We start from the raw sequence: 25,507 nt of genomic DNA on the forward strand, positions 1-25,507 counted from the left end.
CAGAGTGTCTAGTGGGAAACACTACTTTAAGATTCCTTTCCTGGCTGTTATTTTTAGTTACCTCATTAGTTATTATATGATCTTAGGATTATTGTATAATTTTGATGGCCCAGAGTTGATTTTTTTAAAATATGAGAATGTAACAACATATTCTTTTCTTCATATGTCAGAGGAGATATTAGTTAATGAGTGTGTTTTGAAGATACTTTTAATGAGAACTTATTAAATATATTAATTATTTCTGTATAAAAATATTGACTGAAGACTGCTTGCCTTGTTATATAACCAAAATATCTGGACAGTAAAGACCTCCTCATGGTCCAGCCTATGGGACTTATGAAGCCTGCAGTTTTGTAAAGATTTTGAAAGATATGAAATAGAGACCCAAAATACAGAATAATAGTTAGATTACCAAATCTACTATTTTGCCCACCATGCTTAATTTGGAAATTGTTTTCTGCTCATTGCAATTGGATACAGGCAGAACTTATATTGGAAGAAAAATCTTAGGGGAGTATATATTTATAAATAAACCTCAGTTAATTTTAGCAGATTTTTGTATGCTTTCTTTTAAATGCTCTCAATGACAATACTGAAGATTAATGTTTGTTGATGTCTTGAGGATAAAAAAATTAGAGTTCATTGTTTATGGTCCAATTACAATAACTATTTGTATTGAAAGCATCTTGCCTTAAATTAATTCAGTCTTAGTTATGGGTGAATGGGAATCTGGTCCAAACTATATTTAAGCTTTTAAGATTTATTATTATTATGAATTATGTGTCCATATGTGCATGTGAGCACAGGTACACATAGAGGCCAGCAGAGTTGGATCCCACAGAATACCTTCTGTGTTACAGGCAGTTGTAAGTTCTGTGTTACAGGCAGTTGTAAGTTCTGTGTTACAGGCAGTTGTAAATCACTTGATGGAGTTGCTGGGAATCTGATATCCTCTGAAGAGCAGTGTATGCTCTAACCAAATGAGCCATCTCTATAGCCTCCTATATTTGAGCTTCTTAAAAAATAATTTTGAATAACTTGCTTTCTCATTTTTGTTCATTTTTATTCCGAATCAGATGGATGAATACTTTTCTCCACTTTGTATGATCTTAAAGTCTTAACAGTCCTATTCATCTATCGTATAAATATGACTCAATAGTAAGATGTATCCTGATTTGTTATTTTTAACTAAATGAGAAAATGCACTATATAATTGCATATCACTTGCTACAATTCCACATCTAGAGGTCAGAAGATACCTATCTGTGAAAATAGTATGATTGGAAGTATGATATTTTTATATAAAAAAAAATCCCATTATCCAAAGAAAGTAGGTGGAAAGATAGCTAAACTGAGCAAATCAGAGTGAACAGAAGTTTTAAGATTGTTTTTCTTTCTCTTTCTTCAGATAAAGAGCACATGTGTATTTGCAAGTGATAATTGTTATTGATATTCAGTATTTGGGGTTGTAGTTACTGAGAACAAGCTATCCTGCCAACAATTGAATTCCTTTGGGGAAATTATAATTCAAACCCATTCAGTGCAGGTGGCTTTTATTTACTTATTTTCTGTTTCAGGCATTCAGTTCTACATTTACTCTGAGCAGTCTGCCATGGTGGTTAAGAGCATGAGCTTGGCAATCCAAGAGATGCTGGTTTGCTTTCACATACCACACTGGTGTACTGGGTGACAGGGAGGATGTTAGTTTCGACCTTAGTTGTTACAGTTGTACCTTTTGATTCTTAGATTCAGCATTACAGAGCATAATAAGAATTATCTAAGAAAGAGTGCATATAAGTGTGTAATCCCTCAATAAGTGGAAACTGTTAATCCAAACGATGTGTATGTCTCTACGCTTCTATATGTAGCTTGTACAGACTATATACACACACACACCATACTACCTGGTAGAAAGGTTTAAATACACTATAGAAGAATTTAATTGAGACATGGTTGTAATGCAGCTGGCTCCACATATGATATGCTCCAATTGATCACAATCCTAATTTGACTAAATTTTACATCATAAAAGATAAATTTTATACAATTTATGTTTTACAATTTTATACAATTTTATACAGGGACACTGAAGACTTCCACATTTGGAAATGTTAAAGAACATACAAATTTTGAGTCTAGATGAGGCCTATATTGGTTATACTTTAGTTGTATAATATATCCTGTATAAAAATATATATTGATGAAATTAGTTATGTTATTAACATTTTTAGAGTATCAGCATTTTAAAAAAATGATATTTGCTTTGCTTTAAAGTCATTCAGATGAACAATAAAATTAAGATGTTAATTAAAGAACAGATATGTTTTTTGAGACTCAGCGGCCCTATATGTAAAACATACACAAAGCCAAAAGCTTTTGGCTAGAGGGTTATTGGCTAATTCCTGTATATTATTGTGTAGTCCAGACGAATTCTTCAGCATGCTGTCAAGGGTATAGTAAATCATGAGAACTTCATGTAATTTACTTTTATTCAGGGCACATTTACTTTAACAATAGAAACAGCACAGAATATTATTCTGCTGTCAAAGAACTGTGAATCATGCCTTATACTTCTCAGAATCAAATGATTTTTGGACTGTCATTTGCAAGCCAATAAGTTAAAGGATATGGCATATATCTGTACTGTGTGGGAGTGAACAAAATATATGTTTCCATATCATCTGCTCACCTCTAACATTCATGGCTGACTGATTGAAATGGGTATATTTAGAAGGAAGCCTAGTCCTTCTGTTGCCAAACTTAAGAAATTCAGTTTGTCGATTTTGTATTTCATTCAGAAATAGCTCTCTGACAACTAGCAATGACTGTTTGCTAAATTCTTTTCAGAGCTTAAGGCTTCCCAAGATTCTTCTGAATCAGAAAGTAATTCATGTATTCTAGTGTAATAATTGTGTGAGATATGTTTTGATCTATTCTTCCACAGTGCGTCATTTCTAAATAGCATATTAAGTTTGATTGTAAGTAGTACACCTGGCTTACTAGAACAGCTTATAAAGGGATTCGTAAGATAAAAACAAACAAATAGGCAAAAAAACAAAAACCAATAAAAAACACTACCATTACTACCACCACTACCCACCCCCTACTCCCACCAAATCTTTCCAAGATCTTCAACACATAAATAGCTCATTTCACATAGCTACTGCATTGAAGAGTCACTGTCATTACTTGCTCTGTGCATGCCTGAGAAATTATGGAGGCAAGAACATCTTAACGTTTCTCTCAAAGATGGTACAGTTTAGTTGAAGAGATTAACAAATGAATACATACTCATATTCTTTATGTGAAATACTCTGGCCAAAGGAATTTAGGGGCTGTAGGTTCAGAAGAGTAGGTATCAAACAAACACCTTTGTAAAATAGTGGAGGAACATGCATTTGATCAGATAGTCTGAGTTGTACATGTCACATAGTGTATTATAATGTCTATGTTTATAAGCCATACTTTGGCATCTACTTGAGTAGCTAGCATGTATCCTATCTATTCCAGATTGAAAACAAATCAAAACAAAACAAAACAAAAAACCCCAAAAACATTAGTCTGTTTCCTCTCTTCAAAGAAATTTATGCACTTAGGCTCAGAGAGAATAGTAAGAATTCTGTCCACTCTGCTATGATAAGTGGGAGTCAAGCTAACAGGCTTAGTATAAGGTGAACACAGAATCAAAAAAAAAAAAAATAGAGTAAGGTCCCAAGCAGAACAGTCAGATCCATTGTTATGAGTTGAAACGTTTTTCTCTTGTATCGGGTGTAACAATAGTACATTGTCAAATGTATTCCTTACATCGCTGATGAAGTTCAGGTACTCCAAATAATATCTAAGCAGACCAACCTGAAAGAGTCTACTACATATTTTTATGAAAAAAAAAACGTAAAATCTTTTTCATTTTTCCTTTCACTTTCTTGCTTTTTGGGGGGATGACATTCTTTTTGGATAATGAAACCCATAGGAGTGAGTGGGGCAGGAGCCAGTCAGAATGTATTTCAGATGGCAAAAGTATACTGTGGAATTAATTCAGTTGCAAAGCTCTCTTTTTAAAAATCACATGTGTGAACTAATTTCCAAGGAAAACTGTATTACCTTAAAATCATAATGGGCATATGCTTCATGTGGCAAGACACTGACTGACTCTAGAGGAAACAAAACCCACTATGACTTTTCTTTGAGACATGATCTCATGTGGTTCATGCTGGCCTTCAGCTCACTATATAGCCAAATGTGATTGCTTGAACTCCTTATACTTTTGCTTCCATCTCCCAAGTAGTGGAAACAAAGGCATTTACCACTGTGCCTGATTTTTTTTCTCACTGTGGTGTGTACGTGTGTGTGTGTGGTATGTGTGTGTGATGTGTCATGTGTGTGGTATGTGTGTGGTGTGTGTGGTATGTGTGTGTGCATATGTGTGTAGTATGTTTGTGTGTGGTTCGTTTTGTGTGTATGTGTTTTCATGTTTCATTGGGGTGATTGCAGGTATGTCAGCAGGTACACTCACTCACATGTGGAGGCCAGAGACAATCTCAGATATCATTAGGTACTACACACTTTGTAAATATTCATAGACAAGGAATTAACTGGAAGAGAACTCACCAAGTGTTCTGGGTGAGCCAGCCAGTGAACTGCAGGTATCCACTTACTCCACCTCCCCTACACTGGAATTATAGTTAGACACTACAACACATAGGTTTTCTACATGGGTTCAGGGAATTGAACCTAAGTCCTCATTATTGATACAACCACTTTACTGACTGACTTGTTTCCCCAGTCATCATGCAATGATTTTAATTGTTGGTTTTAGTATGCTACCACATCAAAAAAAAAAACATAGACAAGTAATTTTTATCTTCTTTCTGCCAGTATTCACAAAACTAGCTATTCTAACTATGTAGAAATCATTGTAATATATAGACTTTGGGTCTGGTTAATTTTGGTGTGTATTTTTTTGTTTGATTTTCAAGTTTTTATAATATTTATAATATTTAATTCAAAAATTAAAAATTAAAAACAAAACATGATAATTTAAGTCAGCGCATGCTTCTTGAAAATCTACTTGATGATATGTGACAAAATATAGTCATACACAAAACAGACATAGCTTCTGTCTTCAAAACTTCTAGTATGACAGATAGGTCAGATATTGTAAAGAAATGGTTACAGGCTTGGTGAGTGCTATTGTTCCAAGCTAATATACAAGATGTCATTGGAGAAACCTAGAGGCCATATAGGTACACAAGGAGAAGCTCTTCAAGGCCATGTTTGGGGGCTGCTTTGGCTTCACTTGATGTTTAGCAATAGCCAGTAATGGCAATGGAATGATGAAATGGCAGTATGTGCTATGTTGTGATACTCACAAAGGCCTCAGATGATGGAACAGTAAACACTACAGATGTTAGAAGACTTAGATAGGGTTAGGAAGTCTGCATTCTTGAGCCATTGACTGAAACTAGAATTGAAGCTTCTAGTTCCACCAAGGTATCAGGAATCCTCAGTGTTGGACACCAGAAAGGATTGCAGCTTTTGGCCTGGACTCACTGAGCCTTTTTCATATTGAATATGTAACGTTTCTATTCAACCTTCCCATTGACCAAAGTCAGCAATTTCCCTTCTCTGGCTTCTTAATTTTTAACATTCTTCAGCATCAGCCTTTTCTCTTGCACTTTCTGTACTTCTGCAACTCCTCTTCCTGCTCTGGTTACTTTCAAAGTGTTCACCCATTTCTTTTTTAGCTGTCAGGTAAGTAAACTACCATGCCACTTTGACAGTTCAGAATACCTACTGCCCGGCTCCTGCTGACACTTCCACTCTACTGCATCTGTATCTGCTGCTGCTGCTTGTCTACTGCTTCTGGTGCTTCCTATTTTTATATAAGCTGCTCAGTCCATCCTACTGAAATGAGACAAGAAAAAGACTACTCCAGAGAAGCAATGTTGAACTCCAGAGAAGGAAGCACAAGAAAACAAGACATGCTGGGCAGTCTGTTAACATAGCCCAAAAAGAAATGTTTGGTTAGCCATGTGTTTTGTACAGATCCTAGCCTTCTGTTTTAGATTAACCACAGCCTTGACACTTGAGCAGAATTCACAGCCAAGGAGGTTAATGTTTGGGCCAATCACAGTTCACCAATTTAGAAGCAAATGTCCACACTCTCTGCTGGGCTACCAGGGTAGTATTTCTTCTCTGGCCTGAGTGACAACAGTTGCAGTATCATCTAGATGTATCAAGGCTTGTGCTAACAAAACACCTGGTGAAAACACTTTCAGATGCATTGGCTGAGGTTGTGCTTTCAGGAGCCAGGGCAATCAGCAGCAGTCATTGTGTGCTGTTCTCAAGTCATCAGTGAGTGTCCTAGATGATTAGTATTAACATAAGGATAGGCTGCCAGTTTGACTGACAACCCTTATGCTCAAAGTTGCCAGGGATGCATGAAGAATTTAGGAAGTCTATTTATGCCACCCCACCACAACTTTGTATACATGAAAAAATGGACATCAGAAGGAACAGATGACACACACCACCACAGATCCTAGGAGTATTTTAAATAGATTTCAACAGTGCTTTTACTGGGATTAGTACCTGCACATGCCCAGGGAGAAGTGAATGTTGCTGTCAGTCTCAATATGAAAGAAAAAATCTGGGGGTTATGGGAGTTTAAGTGGAGTTTCCAATACTACCTTAGAGCAGAGAGCTGTGGTCAAAGGCTTACCTACTAAGTGGCTTAGAGCTAAAATCATACAGAAGAGAATACCCAGGCTTTACTTTTTGTATGGATGAAATTGCTTCCCAGTGTGCAGGACAACCTCCTTAGGTGATGTGACATAGCCAGCAGTCACTAGCTGACTGGTATTCTTTTTATGCAAGCATCTCCTTTCTAGGCCAGGGTGTCTAAAGTTTATATTCCATATAAGATAGTAGAAAGTCATTTTAGCCTAGCATGAAACTCTCCAATCCCTGTATCACTGTAGCTTTATAGAAGGTTAACCCTTCTCCATCCGTTATAACTTCTATACTATTCTCAGACCTGGCAAAAATAGCTTTGACTTTCTTCCTTTTCCTTTCAGAAACTTCACTCACAGCAAGAAATGCAAGGAGTTATATTAGATTTGATACACTTTTACAGTTTATTTTTTGAGAGATTTCTTTAGCAATAATACCTTTCAGTGGAGTGAGTTTTCCCTATTTTGTAACAAATATCCAAGAACAGCAAAGTAATTTGAAAATGGGGATGGGACAACTGTGGGTAACAGTGTAGTAGGACCTTGTTTCCCTCACCTTTGGCATGGCCCATTACATTTTTACCAAAATGTGATTATCAGATGCCTCGGTTACCAAGCCTTCAACAGTTCCCTAATTCTGAGTTCCCATATCAGAAGGTAGGAGACACCAGGCCTGGTTTCAGTCTGTCCTCTCGGACATGCTTCATGATGCCTTGCTTAGACCTGCCAGTGGCTCTTATGATAAGTAGCCAACTAGCTCACCCAGCCATTATTACTTCAGAGCTTCTGCCAGCTCTCCCTTCCTCAAGGTCACAGCAGTGCTGGTGAGGGTAAAAGCTAAGGAGGGTAGGGTAGTGGGAGCTGAGGGGTTTGTTAATTTATAGAGACTGCATTAGCTTTCTTTTCAATGGAAGTTTTGTGTAAACCCCTTTGTGTGAATTGGCATCTTGTTTGTTTAGAACCTTGGAACAATAGTTTCTTCTTACAGAGAAGATCTGCAGCAGTGGGATTACTTCCTGCACAGGACCTGTGGAGCAGAATGTGCAAGTTCTTACAGTTGCCAGTATGGGTATGCTTTCTGGTTCCTAAATGAAATTGCTACATTTTTTTAATGTTTTTTTTTTTTTAATCACCAGTTTTTTGAGCCATGGTTTTGCTGTATACTGCAGGCCAGTCTTGAACCCACAATCCTGCTTCAATGTTCTGAGGCACGTGCTACCACACCTGGATCCAAGTTTTTCTTTAAGTGGTCTTGATTGACTTGAGTTGGACATCTTAAGTAACCTGTGAATTTTTCTGTGGAAGGCCAAGTCTCATGTAAATGAGTTTAATATTTTTGCTATTTATCTACCACCAAAATGTACCAACTCATAGTATTATATGAATGTTGATGAATTTGTATCATAAATAGAATTGTTGATACATGCTTTATTTGTGTATCAAAGGATTGAATTATCAATTAAAAACATACCACTTTATGATTCTAAAATAAAAATTAAAAGGTGTCTGATTAGATACAGATATGCATAAGCAAAGCCTAATGGCCCATGTTCAGTCTCCAGTTCCCACAAGGTAGCATAAGAAAACTCTGGTGCTCTGACTGCTACACACACACACACATATACACATACACACACACATATACACATACACACACACATATACACACACATACACACACATATACACATACATACACATACATAAATAAATAATAAATATAAATAAGGAAAACCCATGTGAAAGATCAGTATTTTTTTCTTTGTTCCATATACATTCTGCAGAAACTGTGGTAAGGTGGATTTTGAATGTAGCCAAGAGGTTTACAGTGCCAGCAAGATGGCTCTGCAGGTAATGAATGACTCCTGCTGCCAATCCTGATAACCTGCTGTTTTGTTCCTGGGATCTACATGATAGAAGAAGAGATTGGACTCTCTGGAGTTGTCCTGTGGTCCTCCTCATAGGCCATGGCTTTCACATGCCCAATACCTACAAGATTAGATAGATAGATAGATAGATAGATAGATAGATAGATAGATAGATGTGATTTTTTAAAAGACAACTGAGTTCACTGTACTATGACCCAACTGAAAGTCATAGTGGAGAGATTCTATAAACAAGCCACTACCTTTCTACACTCACCCTGTCCCTTACCATTGTTCAGTTTGCAGTGTTTCTGCTTCTCGGCAGTGTAAAAGGAATTTTCAAACAATAGAATACTTTGTATGCCAAGTTTCCATGATTCCTTTTTCTAGGTACACACAGTCTGGTTCTCCCCTGCTGTGATGTTAGTTACAATAACAAGTGGGCAATTCCTAGTTAGCCCTACTGTCACAACAGGAAACAAGTCCTACTGTGCAGTGTATTATGTTATTAAGCTGACTTGTTCTATGCATCAGATGTATTGGATGCATTTTCATTTGCATTAGATTGATTTGGATATAACCCTGTTGCAGATCTGAAGAGTGGTTTTTTTGTTTGTTTGTTTCAATTTTGAAAAACTTTATAGGTAGAAGGCGTCCATAAATATGCTGAATAAAGGAAGTCAGTCTGTAATCTAACAATTACAGCAGCATAGTGATAATGATGCCAGGTAACTCAGGTGCCTTCTCTAGGACTCACTTTCACTACTTAGAGAAGAAAGTGGTCAAGTGAAATTATGTGGCTTTCTTCATTGCTTTAGGCAATTTACAGAGGTAGCATTAGGAGGAATTTGGTAACCAAGGTATTCCTATTTCCACATGTGCCCCCTGCCTCCTCTTCTGAAGTACAATAGCTCTGCTTTGCTGTTTTCATTTGCACATGTGATTTCATTTGACCAGAGATTCACAGAGTTTAAAAACTGTAAATCATTGTCCTACATGTGTTTAAGGAGTCACAGTCTTGGGTCTGCTTCAGGTGTCCTGATACACAGAAATCTCAAGTTACTGAGTTTAAAAAAAAAAAAAAAAACTTAGTTGATGTGGGAAGAGGCAGTTTACCCAGAAGGTGCTTGAAAATCCCCGAAGCTCTAAAGGAAAATCATTTTTTCTTCATCATGTATATTTCCTCCTGCTGAGTTAAGATATGATGGTACTGGAAAGTGAACTGTTCCCCAAGGTGTACTGAGAGAGATTTCGATTGAATGAAGTAGGAGGAGCTAACAGGCTATGCCTGAAAAAGGTGTATGTTAATGAGCAGATGCTTCAGGGCTGTCAATCTCTGATGCTTTGGAATTGTACTGGGAACTAAGTAAAGCTCCAGGCCTAGAATTCTAAATGCAAAGTGCCTAGGAATGAGGGAAAAGAGACCTTTGGAAAATTCTAAGATTAGTGCAGAATCTGTTTTTTGTTAGTTTGTTTTATTTTGTTTGTGTTTTACCTTTTGGTTACATCAGGGAAGGCAGACCCACTCTGTAGAAATAACAAGCAAGGCATGAAGTGATCTTTGGGACATAAAACTGGGAAGTGAGCTGACCTGTGGAAGGAGAAACTATACTACCATTTCTAAGTAGCAATGCCACCTAATGATAAAAATGTTCTTTTAAGGACTATATTTCAAGACCCATGGAATCATTTCACTTATTTTTATTTTTCAGTTTTTTTCAAATAAAGTATTAGAATCAAGGATCTTGATTTGTACTTCTAAAAAATTTTACATTTACATAATTTAGTTTTCTCTTCCTCTTCTTCCTGTTCCTCCTCCTCCTGCTCTTTTTAAAAATTGAAATCTTACTATGTAACTCTAAACTTACCATGTAGACCAGGCTGGCTTCAAACTCACAGAGATTCACCTGCCTCTGAGTGCTAGAATTAATGTTTTGTCAGTATACTCAGCTTCCCCTTCAGTTTTCTCTGGTTTCATTAGAAAATGTTATGTTTTAGTATTTCTTTAGGTATAACCATGGCAAGGCATGTAGCCTGTGAAATCCTTTATGTTAGCACTCTGCTTCTGCCTGGAACTCTTTCCTTGGAGGTATGTGGGTGGGAGAAACAAGGTCTTACTTAGTAGCCCAATCTAGCCTAAAAGTTATTATGTAGTCCAGCCTCATCTTGAACTCACAGAAATTTTGCCTCAACTTCCCACTTGTGGGAATATAGACATGAGCCACCAAACATGGAATTTTGTATAGGACTGGACTTTTTGTTTTGTATTAACATTTAATACAGATTTATTTCCACAAATTATGTAGTCAGTCCTTGTCCTTGGTATCCATTTGTCCCAATTTTACTAAGCTACATTGTCTGTGAACATAATGAGTAGAAAGACTAGTGAAATTCTTTTTGGTGGCAGGCATCTGGAGTTTCTTATTGGGCCTAAATACCAGGTTAGACTAGCTAGAAATTGAGAGGGCCTTGTATTAGGCATTGGAGCTTTGGCATTTCACTCCCTGAGGTCTAGATATAGTACTTTCTCAATTGCTGTCTAAGTAATTCATGTCTGTCATATGAGAATTGTTTCTAAGTTTCATCCTACATGATCTTTTGTAAACTTGGTCACAGAGGCAGGGCAGATATAGCTCTGGATTATAAAGATTTATTGCTGTCACCAGATTAAAATAAAACTTGCTAGCAGCAGCATTCTACCTTGCTAGAATGCTATGAGCAGTAGAGACTGATAAGTGAATGCTGGCACATGCCTTGGGCTCCCCCTTAGGAGAGATGCTGAGACATTATTGAGATTATTTATCGTTATTGTTTGGAACATCGGGGGTCTGATATCTTAGTTAACATTTCAGTGCTCTGGGCATCAGAGGAAAGAAATCTCTCTCGGGCTTAGCAAAAAAGAGGTAAACACTAAGCTAACAAGCATGATAGATTAAATCTATTGCATTTAGAGGTAAGGACATCAATTTACACATCTTTGACAGAATGTATTCTTTTACTGATTTACCATGAGAATGTCTTTGTTCTCATGAGGGTCATCTTCAAATTATCAGCAGATGGGTGCTGGATGAATGTGAGCACTCTCTGACTGTGAAAGAGGTTGACAGACAAATTATCTTGTTAGTCGCTAGCAACAACTTGGCTGGTACCTCTTCTTACCAGATGAAGAACCATTTCTTTCTTTGTGGCCTATTTTTTAAAAATTTCAAAGAAAGTCTAATTTGACTCATCAGATTGGTGAAGCACGACTGTATCCTCCCTTGTTCCTTGCAGCTTATATTGATTGACCCATCTGAAAATGGCCTGTTGTGCATTTTAAAATTTGTTTTTAAGATTTATTTTATATTTATTTGTGTGTATCTATGTGTATGTGCATCATGCACATGCAGATGCTCTCAGAGGTCTAAAGAAGACACTGGATCCCATGGGGCTAGACTTACAGGCAATTGTGAGCTGATTGGCATAGATACTAGGAATCAAACTAATTCTTTACAAGAGAGATAAGTGTTCTTAACTACTAAGCCACTTCACCAAAAATGTCTTATTATTTCTAAGCTGATTCTTAACATTTAATACAGAGGGAGTTAGTGTGTCAGTCTTCTAGTAACTAGTGTTCTTGGAATTTACAGACTTGTAATGGCGCTTTATAGTTTCTGAAATGGGTCTTGTTCTAAGATGGGTTTCCCTGTTTGGAGCATCTTATTCAAGCAGACATTTAGAGTTAGTGGTTTATGCTGAGAGAGGTGAAAGCTGAGATACATTTTTTTCAAGACATTTTTAAAGGGCTGCCAAGCAAAAATTGGACTGCATGTGTTTAGAATAAAAATGAGAGAGAGGGGAGAGAGAGGGGAGAGAGAGGGGAGAGAGAGGGGAGAGAGAGGGGAGAGAGAGAGAGAGAGAGAGAGAGAGAGAGAGAGAGAGAGAGAGAGAGAGAGGGAACGAGGGAGAGGAGAGAGAGGAGTTAGGGGGTAAATCTCAGAGGTGGTGCTGGCTGAGGGGAGGGTAAATATGATCAAAATATATTGTATAAAATTCTCGAAAAGTTAATAAAATATTCTCTTAAAAAATTAAAGAGCTGCCAGGAAGAATGGTTCCTTTGCCAATATTATGTGGGTTCTCTTGAATTAGTGCCTAAATAGTTTCTTTTGCATTTGAGACTTCCAGCTAGAGATCAGCTCCTATAAATACTGCTGACTGACCACATATGTGGGTGTAGCACTAGCTATGTGTAAAAACAGACACTAGCCATCTGTACTAGCTACTTTTCTCATTGCTATACCAGACAAGAAACAAACTAATGTGAGTTTGTTTTGGCTTACAGTTCACATGGACACAGTCCATCATGGTGGAAAAGGGTGAGCTTAAGACTGCTGGTTATGTTGTATCTATAGTCAAGAAGCAGAGAGAGTTACATCCTAAAACAAAACTGGCTTCCTCCTTTGTATTTATTCAGTCTGGGTAAATCTTGGAAATTCAATTAACCTAATCTAGGAACTCCTTCAAGGGCATTCTTAGAGGTTTGTTGCCTGTGTAGTTCTAGGACTTGTCAAGTTGACAATTGATATTAATCAGCATACCATCTGCCTTAAAATGTCACTAATGATGACTTGCTACAATTTGGAGAAACCCATATTATGTGTTTTACTTGTATTGCTCTCATCCAACAGGAACCCCTTTTCTGCCCCTCCTCATTCCACAAATCTTTCTTCTGTAAATCTTTTAGGCACTACTATCTGAATAAAACCTTCCCTAAACATTTTCTTTCAAGCTCACCACCATTCGGCCTTTAGAATTCATATAGTTCCCATTTTCTGTGTCTTTCTTAAATGTAGCACCCAGATGATCACAAGAGAGGAGCACTTGGGATCTGGGTGATGGGAGTGAATCACTTGGAAATTTAAGGGCTAGCTAATTGCAACATGTGAATCAAAACTCTAATGGTAATATCTCATCTTTCTTCTAATTCTTCCTTCAGCTCCTTCTCTTTGTATATTCATTCCTCCTCTTCACATTCCACCTTCCTTCTCCTTCTTCCAAGTACCTAATTACAGTTTTGCAAGACAGATTACAGACAGCATAGTGTGATATTCACACCTGGAATTTCCACTGATTTTATGCAATTCAACTTTGAGTGCCACTTTGCCTTACATTCCCATAGCAACCCCACATAGCAGAAGGAGAGAGGAAAAAAAACCCAGAAGGCGCAGCAACTGCAGCTCCTGAACCTTGTGCATCGTGACTCTGTTTCTGAAAGGAAGACATAAATGAATGTGATATCACTTCATATGTTGACTGCTTGTATTTGAGAAAAATGTTGAAAGCATGTTACACTATAGGAATAGGAAAAATCTGTGCTTAACTGACAAAGGAGAGGATATAGAAGGGTTTGTAAAATATTTTGGTGATTACAATCTCTGACCTATAGAAAAATCAGAGAAATTTGGGTGTCTCTTACTCATGCTTCCACTTCCAGTGTCCACTCACTGGCTGATCTGTAGACTTACAAGAAAGAAGCAGAAAAATTGCCAGAGGTCAAACATTGCTGCCTTGGAGTCTGATCAAGTGTGTGTGTTTAGTTTGATCTTTTGGATCGTGGACTCTTGGATGATTTTTTTTTTTTAATATTTTATTTGACCAGACACCCACATTTACCATTCAGATTTTAGAGTTGCTGGAAATCCTAATTCCATACACTTTGTGATATGATGTTGCCGTTGCTGTTGGTCATGCCCTATTATACATGCTGACTCGGTTGGCATGACATGTTTCCTTTTACCTTCTGTGGTAACTTTCAAGATTCCTGATAGCCTCATCTCCACAGAGGCTATGATTGTCTCATCTGAGAGTTCTTTGCTCCTACTACACACCTCCTAAAAAACTCTCTATACCATTATTTTGCTTTGTTTCCCCATAGAACATATTACAAACTGAGATTTCCTTATGTATGTGCTTGTGTATTCTTTACTCTGTCCCACTGCTGTAATGTAGCAGTAGACTCTCAGCTTTATATTCTGCAGTTTGTCATGGGCTCCCAGCACAAACCTGCTGGGTGAATTAATTAATTAATTAGCTAATTAACTCAGAAAGTGCTTATTGAATACTCTTAGGTGCTTACCACATGACAACTCATTTTGGAAAATAAATATCACTGGCCCCTTGAAAAGTTTACTGACAGAAATATCAGACTTTGAAAGGCTAACAAGTGCTGTATTCTTGTTTTCTGTCACTGTGGTACTCATAGGAGTTGTAGGAAAGAGCTATTTCAGGCCTTCAGGGGCAAAGATATTGAGAAAAAAAATACTCCCCAGAGCTGAAGAGTTTAGCTTGGCTTGCGTCAGTTGTGTTTCTAGGCACCATCCTTCCTCCTAATATAATGTTGGACAATTAAGTTCCAAAATCATTGGTGAGGTTATGTTTTTCTTTAAGCAAGGCCCCTACATGATACTTCAATATACCTAGAGCAACTGACAATGTCTCTACTTATGTACTGAAAATATGCTTCGTGGACACTAAAGGAGTTTGTGGGTTTGCTTTGTTTATTATGTAGCTTTAATAACAAAAGAAATGAAATGGTTTCTTTTATGCATAAAAATAATTGACTACCTTAATAAAGCTGTTGAATGATTCTTATTTCATTTTTCTCTTGCTGAGTCCTTACAAATACTAGGTGTTATTTTGATCATCTTTAATGGTCCTCATTAGCTCTCTAAGTTTCTTTATCCCTGAAAGGTGCTAACAATAGTCTCTTTTTACATGTCTGGCTGTCAGAATCAAAGTGTCCATAGGTGTTGGTGGAAGGGTCAGCAAATACTGTACTAAATCTGGTAATATTAGCTCAATTTTATAAATAGTATTTCAGCCAAGATATAATAGTGTTTTCCAAGTTTTAGTAGGTATGTGTTGAGCTTTACTTTTTAAAAGTGATGAAAATACATTATCTTCACATTGTGATTATAAACAAATTAGAATATTTTTAGGGCAGTAGTTAGCACATTTGCTCTTCCAACCAAGAGGTTTTGCCATAAATTTAATTACTCATATGCAGTTGCAACTCTCACGGAAATAATATTTGCATGGTAGGAGATTGTTTCCTTCAGGAATGCTGAGCACATCTAGCATATCTCAGGAAAGCATTCTGACATCTTGGTGTTTCTCATGGACAATAATGGGGTCAATGTCCTCAACGGCCATCCTAAGTTAGAAATCACCACTGGATCTTGTTGAGCCCTTATGGCTAGTAAATAGATTCCATGCACCTGGACCCAAATAGCATATCAGCAGGGTTCTTTACCTTCTTTGGGCCAGTCTGTATATGCCTGGAAATAAATGACAATTTTAAATTTGAAATCTTAAATTAGGTCATAAAAGAAATGAATCCTTCTTCATTTTGTTTTTGATTTCTCCAGCATTCCTTCACATCTGGTCTACTACTTTTGACCATTTCTTTTCATTTTGTTTTAAGCTGATCTAATATAAGACAAAAAAGAGTATCTATATAAATTATAAAACATAAGGATGAATATATATATATATAATCTCATATAGAAATATAAGATTAATTTGTATATATGTCTAAACAGTAGATTGAGCATGAACCTGTGTATGTGTCTGTGTGTGTGTGTGTGTCTGTGTGTGTGTGTGTGTCTGTGTGTGTGTGAGAGAGAGAGAGAGAGAGAGAGAGAGAGAGAGAGAGAGAAAGAAATTTGCAGGTATTTTTGATGGTCCATGAGCTCTTGACCATGAGTACACGTTGCTTAAAATGTACTGACTGATTCAGTGTAAGTTTGAAAGTATCTCAGTAATTTTTTCCCCAGATGTACTCTCCATTGATTTTGATGCAAAGTTTGAAACAAAACATTTAGAAAAACAACCTCATGTGGCCTTGCCTCAGAAATACTGCTTCTGATTAACTTGGTAGCCCAAGTCACCAGAATTCCACACAGTATATTATTCCAGGGATTCCTTTCTTGTGTATTCAAAGGAAAGAGAGAAAAATTAACTCTGTACACACTTTTCTAGCAGAATTAGTATTAAAGACACCTAGGATTATCTTATTTTAAACAACCCAGCAAACTACATGCCTAAGAAATGTTTATGATAAAATATCGAACAATACTGAAAGTATTGAAATGTAGCATGCTTTAAAGAGTGTAAAAATCTCAAGGAGGAATCAAGAACATGAATGAAAGTGAAAAGACAATTTAAAAATCTTAGATTGTATTTTTAGGAGAACCAAATGTGTTTTTCAGAAATGAAAAATTCAGTAGGTGAAATCTAGCAGGAGATTAAGAATAAAGAGAAGATTCATGAGCTAGAGAAAAAAATTAGAGCATATTGTCAAAATGTGTTACACAGAGACAAATGTAAAATAGATTGAAAACATGGAGGACAGAATGGCAGGATGTTTTAGATATCTAATTAAAATTCCCACAGTGAAGTAACAAAAAAATATATATCAAGGGGAAAATGGCAAACTCTTCAGAGTCATGAGAAATTATATATATACATATATGCATACATATACATATATTGTTTCAAAAGAAGTCAGTAACTATGCACAGAAGAATAAGCTACACAATATTAAGTATAATTTAATCTTTCTGCCTACAAATTATTTAATGAGGAAAAAGCTATTGTGGTAAAAGAATGGTCCATAGACTGTAGTAAGTAAAATAGCAGAATGTCAGCAGTCACAAAAACATAGATTATTTTAGGAAATAGACAACACACAGCAGCTTGTGTGTTGAGAAAAAAACCACTAGACAGAGCAAGAGAGCTGACTAAGTATAGCGTGGGCGTTTGAATCTCAAAACTAATCCCCAGTGATACACTGCTTCTTAGCTTCTCAAGGCCACACCTCTTAATTCTTTGCAAACAAGTTCTAGCAAGTGGGAATCATTCATTCAAATATGTAAGCCTATGTGGGCCACTTACTCACATCACCAAAGCTTACATGATAAATACATACTAGATTAGATTCAATCCACCAGACATAGTTTACAATGTCTCATATCAAAGGATTTGTATGACATGATTAATAAAGTTAACTTAGTGAAAAACCTTATGTCTAATATTTAGGGAATATCTATCATGTACTGTTTACTAAAATTCTCATGAAGTTAGTTACTCATAAAACCAATTACTAAAATTTTTCATATTATATATTCAGTACAAATTATGCTCTCATAACCTGTAGCATCAAATTTGAAATTTGTATGTTTAAAAATTATAGAGAATTCTGTTAAAAAATGTAAGTGTGCATGTAAGTAAATATTTATTGGTTACAAATTCATAGAACATTAAAAAGTATTTGCAAAGAGGAAATATATGTGTCTCTATTTTTTAAACAAGCAGAAGAAAAGAACTTCAAGAGAAAGCAAAATTATCAGAGACCCATTCATTCACATACTTAGGAGTCCCATAGAAATACTAAGTTAATAGCAATAAAATATACACAGAGGACCTGGTATAGAAACACGCTGGCCCTGTGCTTACTGCTTCAGTTTCTGAATGCTCATAGAAGATTTGCCAAATGCTTAGTTGTTTTAGAGGGCCTTGTACTCCTAGTGTTCTCTGCCTCCTCTATCACTCCTACTCCTTTTGCCCCCTCTGTGGAGTTTCCTGAGCAATGAGGGGAAGGATATGATGAACCAAGATGTCAGAAAGGACATCTTAATGTAAAAACTCATGAAATCAAGAAAAATGCTTTTAAAAAGTTCATAGTAATAAAAGTTTGCATTAACAACAAAAGTTAAATGGTCTAAAGAGATGGCTCAGAGTTTAGGAGTATTTGTTTGTCTTGCAGAGAACCTGGGCTCACTTCCCCAAACCCACATGGCGGCATCATAACCACATAAAACTCTAGTTACAAAAGAACGCTGTCTCTCTGTCTCTTTGTCTGTCTCTGTCTGTCTGTCTGCCTCTGTCTCCTCTCTCTTATACACACACACATAAACATATACATACACAAATAGTATACATACATATATAAAGACAAAGCATTCATACACATACAATAAAATCTAAATCATAAATTTCAATAAAATAAGTATAATCAATGTTCTAAATGTCCAGGATAGTAGAACAAAAAATAAAGATAAAGAAAAAATAACATGGGTATAGACTTAACGAAGCAGAAAATGCAACCAAGAGAGCTGATAGTATAAAAGTTGATTTTTCTGAAAAAGGTTAATAAAATGGAATAACCTTTCATAATGTATATTAGAAACCATGCAAGTGAGAATGAGAACACAAATGAGCAACACTATGCATTTACAATTGGGCTATGATGAGGCACTAATTAACAAGAAAATAGGTAAAGACAACCTTCCAGAATACATGAAAATTTAGAGAAGGCACATGTTTCCAAAAAAGTATTTTCATGTGTCAGGGAGAGTGGATACCTGAGAATAAAATCTGGAGTTGGAGTTGCAGGTGTAATAAGGATTCAAACTGCAAACTTCATCTATATCTTCAAATCCTTAGAATTTATGATAATTAATCACAAATTGACTATATCTCTCTATTCTGGAAGCAAACACTTGAAAATGAAAACATTTAGGCAGTTTATAAGTTTTAACTCTAAAGATTAAGGTATATAAAACAATATAACTGATATTTAAGGCATTATTGAAGGAAATGTAATAGTTTCTCAAGAGACTTAGATAAATACAGATGAACAAGTAAAGCATATTACAATAACTTCACATGGCTATACACAGCAAGTATTTCTACTTTATATATATATATATATATATATATATATATATATATATATTCAATCTAATTCCAATCAAGACCATGGGTGTTTATTTGCTTTGAAATAGAAGCATAGTACATGACTCCAATGGACAAAATAACAGGAGGTTTAAAATAGTCCATTAAATCCCATATTTATGATCATGGGATATGAGAAAGAGTTATGGCTTAAAGATATCAAAGTTTGTTAATAAAGATGTGGTGATTCTTATAACTATTTCATATAAAAGTAAAATAATAGAGATCTTAGAGAAGTTCTTTACATAAAGGAAAATTTGATACAAAAGGTGAACTTTTAAGCATGGGTAGCTCAATAAACAACAAGTTGTCTACTAGTTACACACATTTAAAGAGTGTTTGCAATGTCAACACACACACAAATTTAACTTGTAGGTTTCTTGTTTTTAAAAAAGTAAAATCATAAAAATGTTTTCAACAATATAAAGAGAACAGTCTGTATAAGCTAAGGACCAAACATGATATTTTTAAAATTTTAATAAAAATAAACAGTACTGAAATGATTAATTTATTTTTCCTGTGTTAAAAATAAACACTTCTCATGAAAATACCATTTGAAAAAATTCAAAAGGACAGCAAGAGACACAAAATCATCTAATAGCCACTATCTATTATGTAATAAAAATAATTTCTTCCAATCAACAGGAAGAGTAAACCATTCAAAAGAAATTCAGGTAGATCATGAGTAGGTAGTTCATGTAACAGGAAACCTGAATAGGCAATAAATACAGGGAAAGAAGTTGACCTTGACTTGTAATTAGAGACATGAAAGTTACATCTAAAATGACACATAATTTTCTTACCCACTGCATTCATAAAAATGCAATGTATGGCTATATTGAACTTTCAGGAAAATGTATGTTAGCATCAATTGATGGAGTTTCAAAGGAGGCAGTTTATGTGCAGGAAAGTAGATATGGGCATGTTCTACAAATTTATAATTCTAATTGTAAGTATATCCCCCTAGAGAAATTCTTCCATAATCATTCTAAAAATAGTTGTACAAGATTTGGAAAAAATTTATAGTTTCTAAGAATATTTCAAGATACTTTTTTATTTAAGACAGGGTCTCACTATATAGATCAGACAGGCCTGGAACTCACAGAGAGCAGTATGTTTCTGCTAGGATTCAGTGTGGGGCCATCATTCTCATCTAGAAGAAAAATATTTAAATGTGCATCTGTCAGACAGGATAATGCACACACAAATTTTGGCATAATAAAAAAATCATACCAAACAGTAAAAATAAATGAAGTGGAACTAAACGAAGTAACATATAATAATGAAAAATCAAGGTGATAGATAAATATAGAATATAATTCCATTTCTATACATTTTGAAAACAGGCAAAACATATACTTCTATGTATCTACACAGCTCTAAAACAGGTCAAGAGAATAAAAACATTGAAACTTTAAAAAATCTTATTCACAACATGGTTAGAATAGAATTCAGAATGCAATAGTGGAAGAATACACTTCACTGTATTCAACAATGTTGGTTATGTTTCTCAGCAGGGTGGTAATTATATTAATATATCTCCTTGAAGTTCTAAAATATTTCATAACACATTAGAATATAACTCACCATGATCTCTCTCCTCTATATAAGATTTTCCTCCTACACCTCTGCTTTTCTTATTGATACTATCAATTCAAACTCGCCTACCTTTGAAACCTCAGCCATAGCATCTTTCATTTTCACTGCCTTCCATGGCCAATCAGTTGACAGCATGGTGGCATTTCTGCTCAACAGCTTCCTTCTCTTATTGTTCTTCATAACTCTTGTGATCATTACATTAGCTGTGTCACTGACCTTCCTGCATCTAGGCAATGGTTCTCAGGTTTGCCTGAAGAATAGAATTACATACAGGATTTTGAGGGGACAAATGTAAGCCCCCACCCCCTCAGTACATGAAGCTGCTACTCAGATGGAATGATTTGAGTAAAATTATAAAAAATGTTAGACGTAAATTTGGACCATGACCTAAAGGAGTAAGTGAAGATCTTAAAATGTAAATGGCATAAGGCACAAAATCTAAAATCCTAGTAGAAAAAAATTTGATAAGTATCACCCTATAAATACTGAATTTCTTCACAGCAAAAAATAAAATGAAAGGGAAATAGCATAAAACCTATGACTAACATAAGGTTAATATCTTGTTTTCTTAGGAATCAATTCAAGATTATTTACTATAAAATAGTTGAAGAAAAATCATTGAGAGAAACACAAGTGGCTTAAAATTTTGGAAACTTTGGTTACATTCACAAAGAACAACAGACTAAAATAAGAGACACACTAAATTTTGTTTATAAGCAACACTAACAATAAACCTCTTAACATGGTTTGCAGCCATTACTAGGAAATTTTCTATACAATAGTTCTAAACCTGGGGCAGTTTGGTCCCAAAGGGGACATTAGTATATGTCTAAAATTTTGATTATCACAGCTGTGGTCTATGCTCCTAGGATCTATTGAGTAGAACCAAGAAATTCTGCCAAGCATCCTAAAATGTATATGGCTGATGTCCACAGCAAACACTTATCTTACCCAAGTGTCAATTGTCCCATGACGAAGTAATGGTGCCATAGACATACAGTGCACACAGATAGGTGTTCAAGGGTATTCTTTACTACATTTTTTATAAGTAAAACCTTGGGGGAGGGGGTAACTATACCCACCAATAGATGTGAGCTTAAAAATGTTGGACACATCCATGGTGTGCTTTTGTATTATAGAATGTTTGAGATAGGAAGATATTAATAGGAAGTCATTTGTGTCTGATGTCAAGAAAAAATAGTATACAGGACAGTGCATACAGCATATTCCCATTTGTAAAAAAGAAAAGTCATACCTGATATTTCCTTGTATCACATACACTTATGTGAAAATGTGCAGGGACTGTATAATTAAGGATTATTGCTACCAGTCCAGGTACAAACACATTTTTATTGTGTTCTCTTATGTCTCATTTAAAATGTTGTTTTATTAAGGTATTAATGTCTTATTATTTAAGAAGCCTATGGTGAGATAATTGTTTTGACTTCTTTCCCAAGCTATTTCTCTGTTTTATCCCTAACCAGGGGTATCAATGCAGATAAATAGGACCATTGTACATATTTTTTGTACCTTGTACCTATGAAATCTTTAAAATTTCTTCAAGATATGTTATCTCAAAGGGTAGATTTTAAGTATTTTGCATGTAATACATCAATTATACTAGTACATGAGACACTTCTTATCACTTTGTTTCTTGACATGTTTCCTGAAACTTTGAGCTTCAGATAACCATGAGGCCAAAACATGAAACATATCCATTATCCCCATTCTTTGAAAGGAACATGATACAAAGTAGAAAAACTCATTAAGTTGTTCCTTCATGCATACTTCATCATTTGTCTTGTTATCATACAGTAAGGTTAAATTCAGTATGAGGTCTAGAGTTCTTGATTTTGTCAACCATTGTGTATTCTATAAAAAACTTTCATTAGGTCAGAACTTAGATAGAGATATAAAAAAAATATTGAATTTCTGTCATTCATTATCTTTCCTTCAAGCTTTGTAGATTCTACCCGCATGCCATTATTTCATTGTTGTTTTAAAGTTAGTATTCGATTTATCATTGGAGCTTTAATTTATTTACTTTGTAGTTCTGATTTCCAACTTGTACATCAATATGCTCCTCTCACAACTTAGCATTGAAAATAAATGGGGCACAGTTTGGTACTCATGTAAAATAACCACTGATTATATCTAGGTGAAGGTTGTATTCTATTCTATTGCTACATTACAATCACCTCTTCAACAGTGTTGCTGTTCTTCACTTTCCAAAATGTTACCTGGTTACCTGAATCTTTGCTTGGGATGTATCTCCAGTTGGAAGTCAATGAGCTTACTTTCAACAGTACTCTGATGAGTTATTTTCCTACTTTAAAACAAAGTAACTTTGGAATTTAAGAAAGTAGAGGGATGATAGTTTATCATTTACAAATTCTATGTAAACTCAAGAAAATGTGTTAATTATAATGTCCAGAATAAGAGCTTTCAGTCTCTTCCAGAATAATTTATGAGCACAAAGTTAATCACACTTGGGAGAATTTCAAAACATTTAATTAAGAAAAATATGAAAAGTTTTTGAGAGAACATGGCCCATAGCAATGCCATTACCTTCATTGTTAAAGTGGCTGCTAGGTTACTCATCTGTCCCTATGTTTATTTTGCTAGGCACCATGTGAAGTAGCCAAAAAACTATAGAGTAAAAATTGTCCTTTGCCTTCAAGATATCTCTGTAGATAGTAATTAATGTAGAAACAAATGCTATGTTTTTGTGATTCAGACAAATATCAGAGAAACACAGTCCTCAAATGACCTGGTGACATTAAAGCAGATCAGATGGACTGGTAGGTAGGGCTTGAAGGATAATTATGTTACTATTTCAAACTCAGGGGTATAGAATAATGTTTATCATCAGTTAGACCCCATCCTAAATTAAGGTTAAAGGCATGTTCTTGTATTTTAAATAATAGCTCAACCTAAAATTAATGCTATACAAATCTTCTTTTGCAGTGTGGGGAAATAAATTTAGGACTTCACATATTCTAGGCTTGTGCCCAATCACTGAATTATATTCACACCAAATTTATATCTTAATATATGATCATTTGAATGCATATTGTTTTGTAATGAAAATAATCAGAGAGAATGAATGGCAGTGATGTCTTACCAGTTTTAAATATTGGTTTAGAACCAACTTAAAAAACTATATCTAAAGCCAGCTACTAGTAGTATAAAAAAAGACAATGAAAAAGTATTACAAACAATATCTGATTATTGATAAAAACTCAACCATATTGTGTAAAGTATACTATTATAAGGCAGATAATCTTTTCTTTATGTTGGTAAAAGATAGGAATAAATGACTTTTTAAATTCTGATTCTATGTTTACTAAAGAATCAGTATTAGTTTATTTCATTCTAGAACACTTTTAGATAATAACCAACAGCAGAGTCTCTCAGATCAATTTTTATTGTGAAAAGAAACATTAAACCAACCCTACTGATGTGACACAGATGAAACAATGCCAGCTGGTAAAAGAGACATTATACATGCTGGGAATATATAGGTGTTTTAGTCTGACATGTGACTGTCTTGAAAAATGTCAATTTGTGAATAATTCCTCTTGTCAGAAAAATACTACCCATGTGGATTTCCCAGAATTTAGTGTGTGTCAGAATAGAGAAAATGAAGGAACTTTGGGCTTGTCAATAAAATGACAGGTAATATCAAACATTTTTTCTTAAAAAACATTTTTCAGAACAAGTGAAGCATTTAATGAATGTCTTTGGAGCCATCAAATATTTTATTTTCTTTTTCCAAAGACCCAGATACATTGCATTTACAGAGTATTTCATTGTGTAGACCTGTCTTTCATTGTTGGCATTTTATGTTAGAAACTCATGGACTTATACAATGAAACGAAATGCTAGCGAAATATTCTAATGCCGATATTGTTCATCCAAACTATTCCATTCAGTTTTTATTAGTTGATTTCATTTTATTTGCCTTTAGCTCTTTTGCTCACAATAGTTTTCTTTACTCTTAGCATTTGTCCTTTAAGCTTCTGCTGAAATTCTGTCTCCTCTATAAAGCTTTTCCTAACTCTGTCTTTTTGCTCTTCCCTTCTTCTGACCATCTTTGTGGCACTAAGGGCTTGATATATAATTTTCCATACAGTAATCTCTAGATTTGTATTTTGATGTCCTTTGCCATCATACTTACTGCTGCAGTACTGGAAGTTGTTTTGAACCTGCTAATTAAAGATGATCTTTAAAGGCTTAAGTGTGGGCTGATTGAGAATAGCTCAACTTAACACAACTAAGATGTGCATGGCCCCTGAGTCCTAGTCCCAGAATAGGAAAAACTCACAGTAATAATAAAATAAAGACTTACAAAAGGCTATATTGAGACCTCATATTAATTGCATAGCCCAGTATATGATACATGGTAGCTCCCCAATAAACTTTAGCTATACATTATATGCTATACAAGTACTTAGTAATGACTACCTTGATTAAACATTTATATTCTAAAATAATATAGTTATTTCAAGCCAGGACCACAGAAGCAAAGCAAAT

General features: G+C 35.2%; 1 protein-coding gene across 1 annotated transcript in view; it reads left to right on the top strand.

Moving 5' to 3' along the window:
- The window catches only part of Il1rapl2 (interleukin 1 receptor accessory protein like 2), a 1,120,259-nt gene that overhangs the window by 342,255 nt on the left and 752,497 nt on the right, over positions 1-25,507 (top strand). The window lies entirely within an intron of this gene.

The sequence above is a fragment of the Arvicanthis niloticus genome, chromosome X (genome assembly GCF_011762505.2).
Source record: "Arvicanthis niloticus isolate mArvNil1 chromosome X, mArvNil1.pat.X, whole genome shotgun sequence".
NCBI classification, from domain to species: Eukaryota; Metazoa; Chordata; class Mammalia; order Rodentia; family Muridae; genus Arvicanthis; species Arvicanthis niloticus.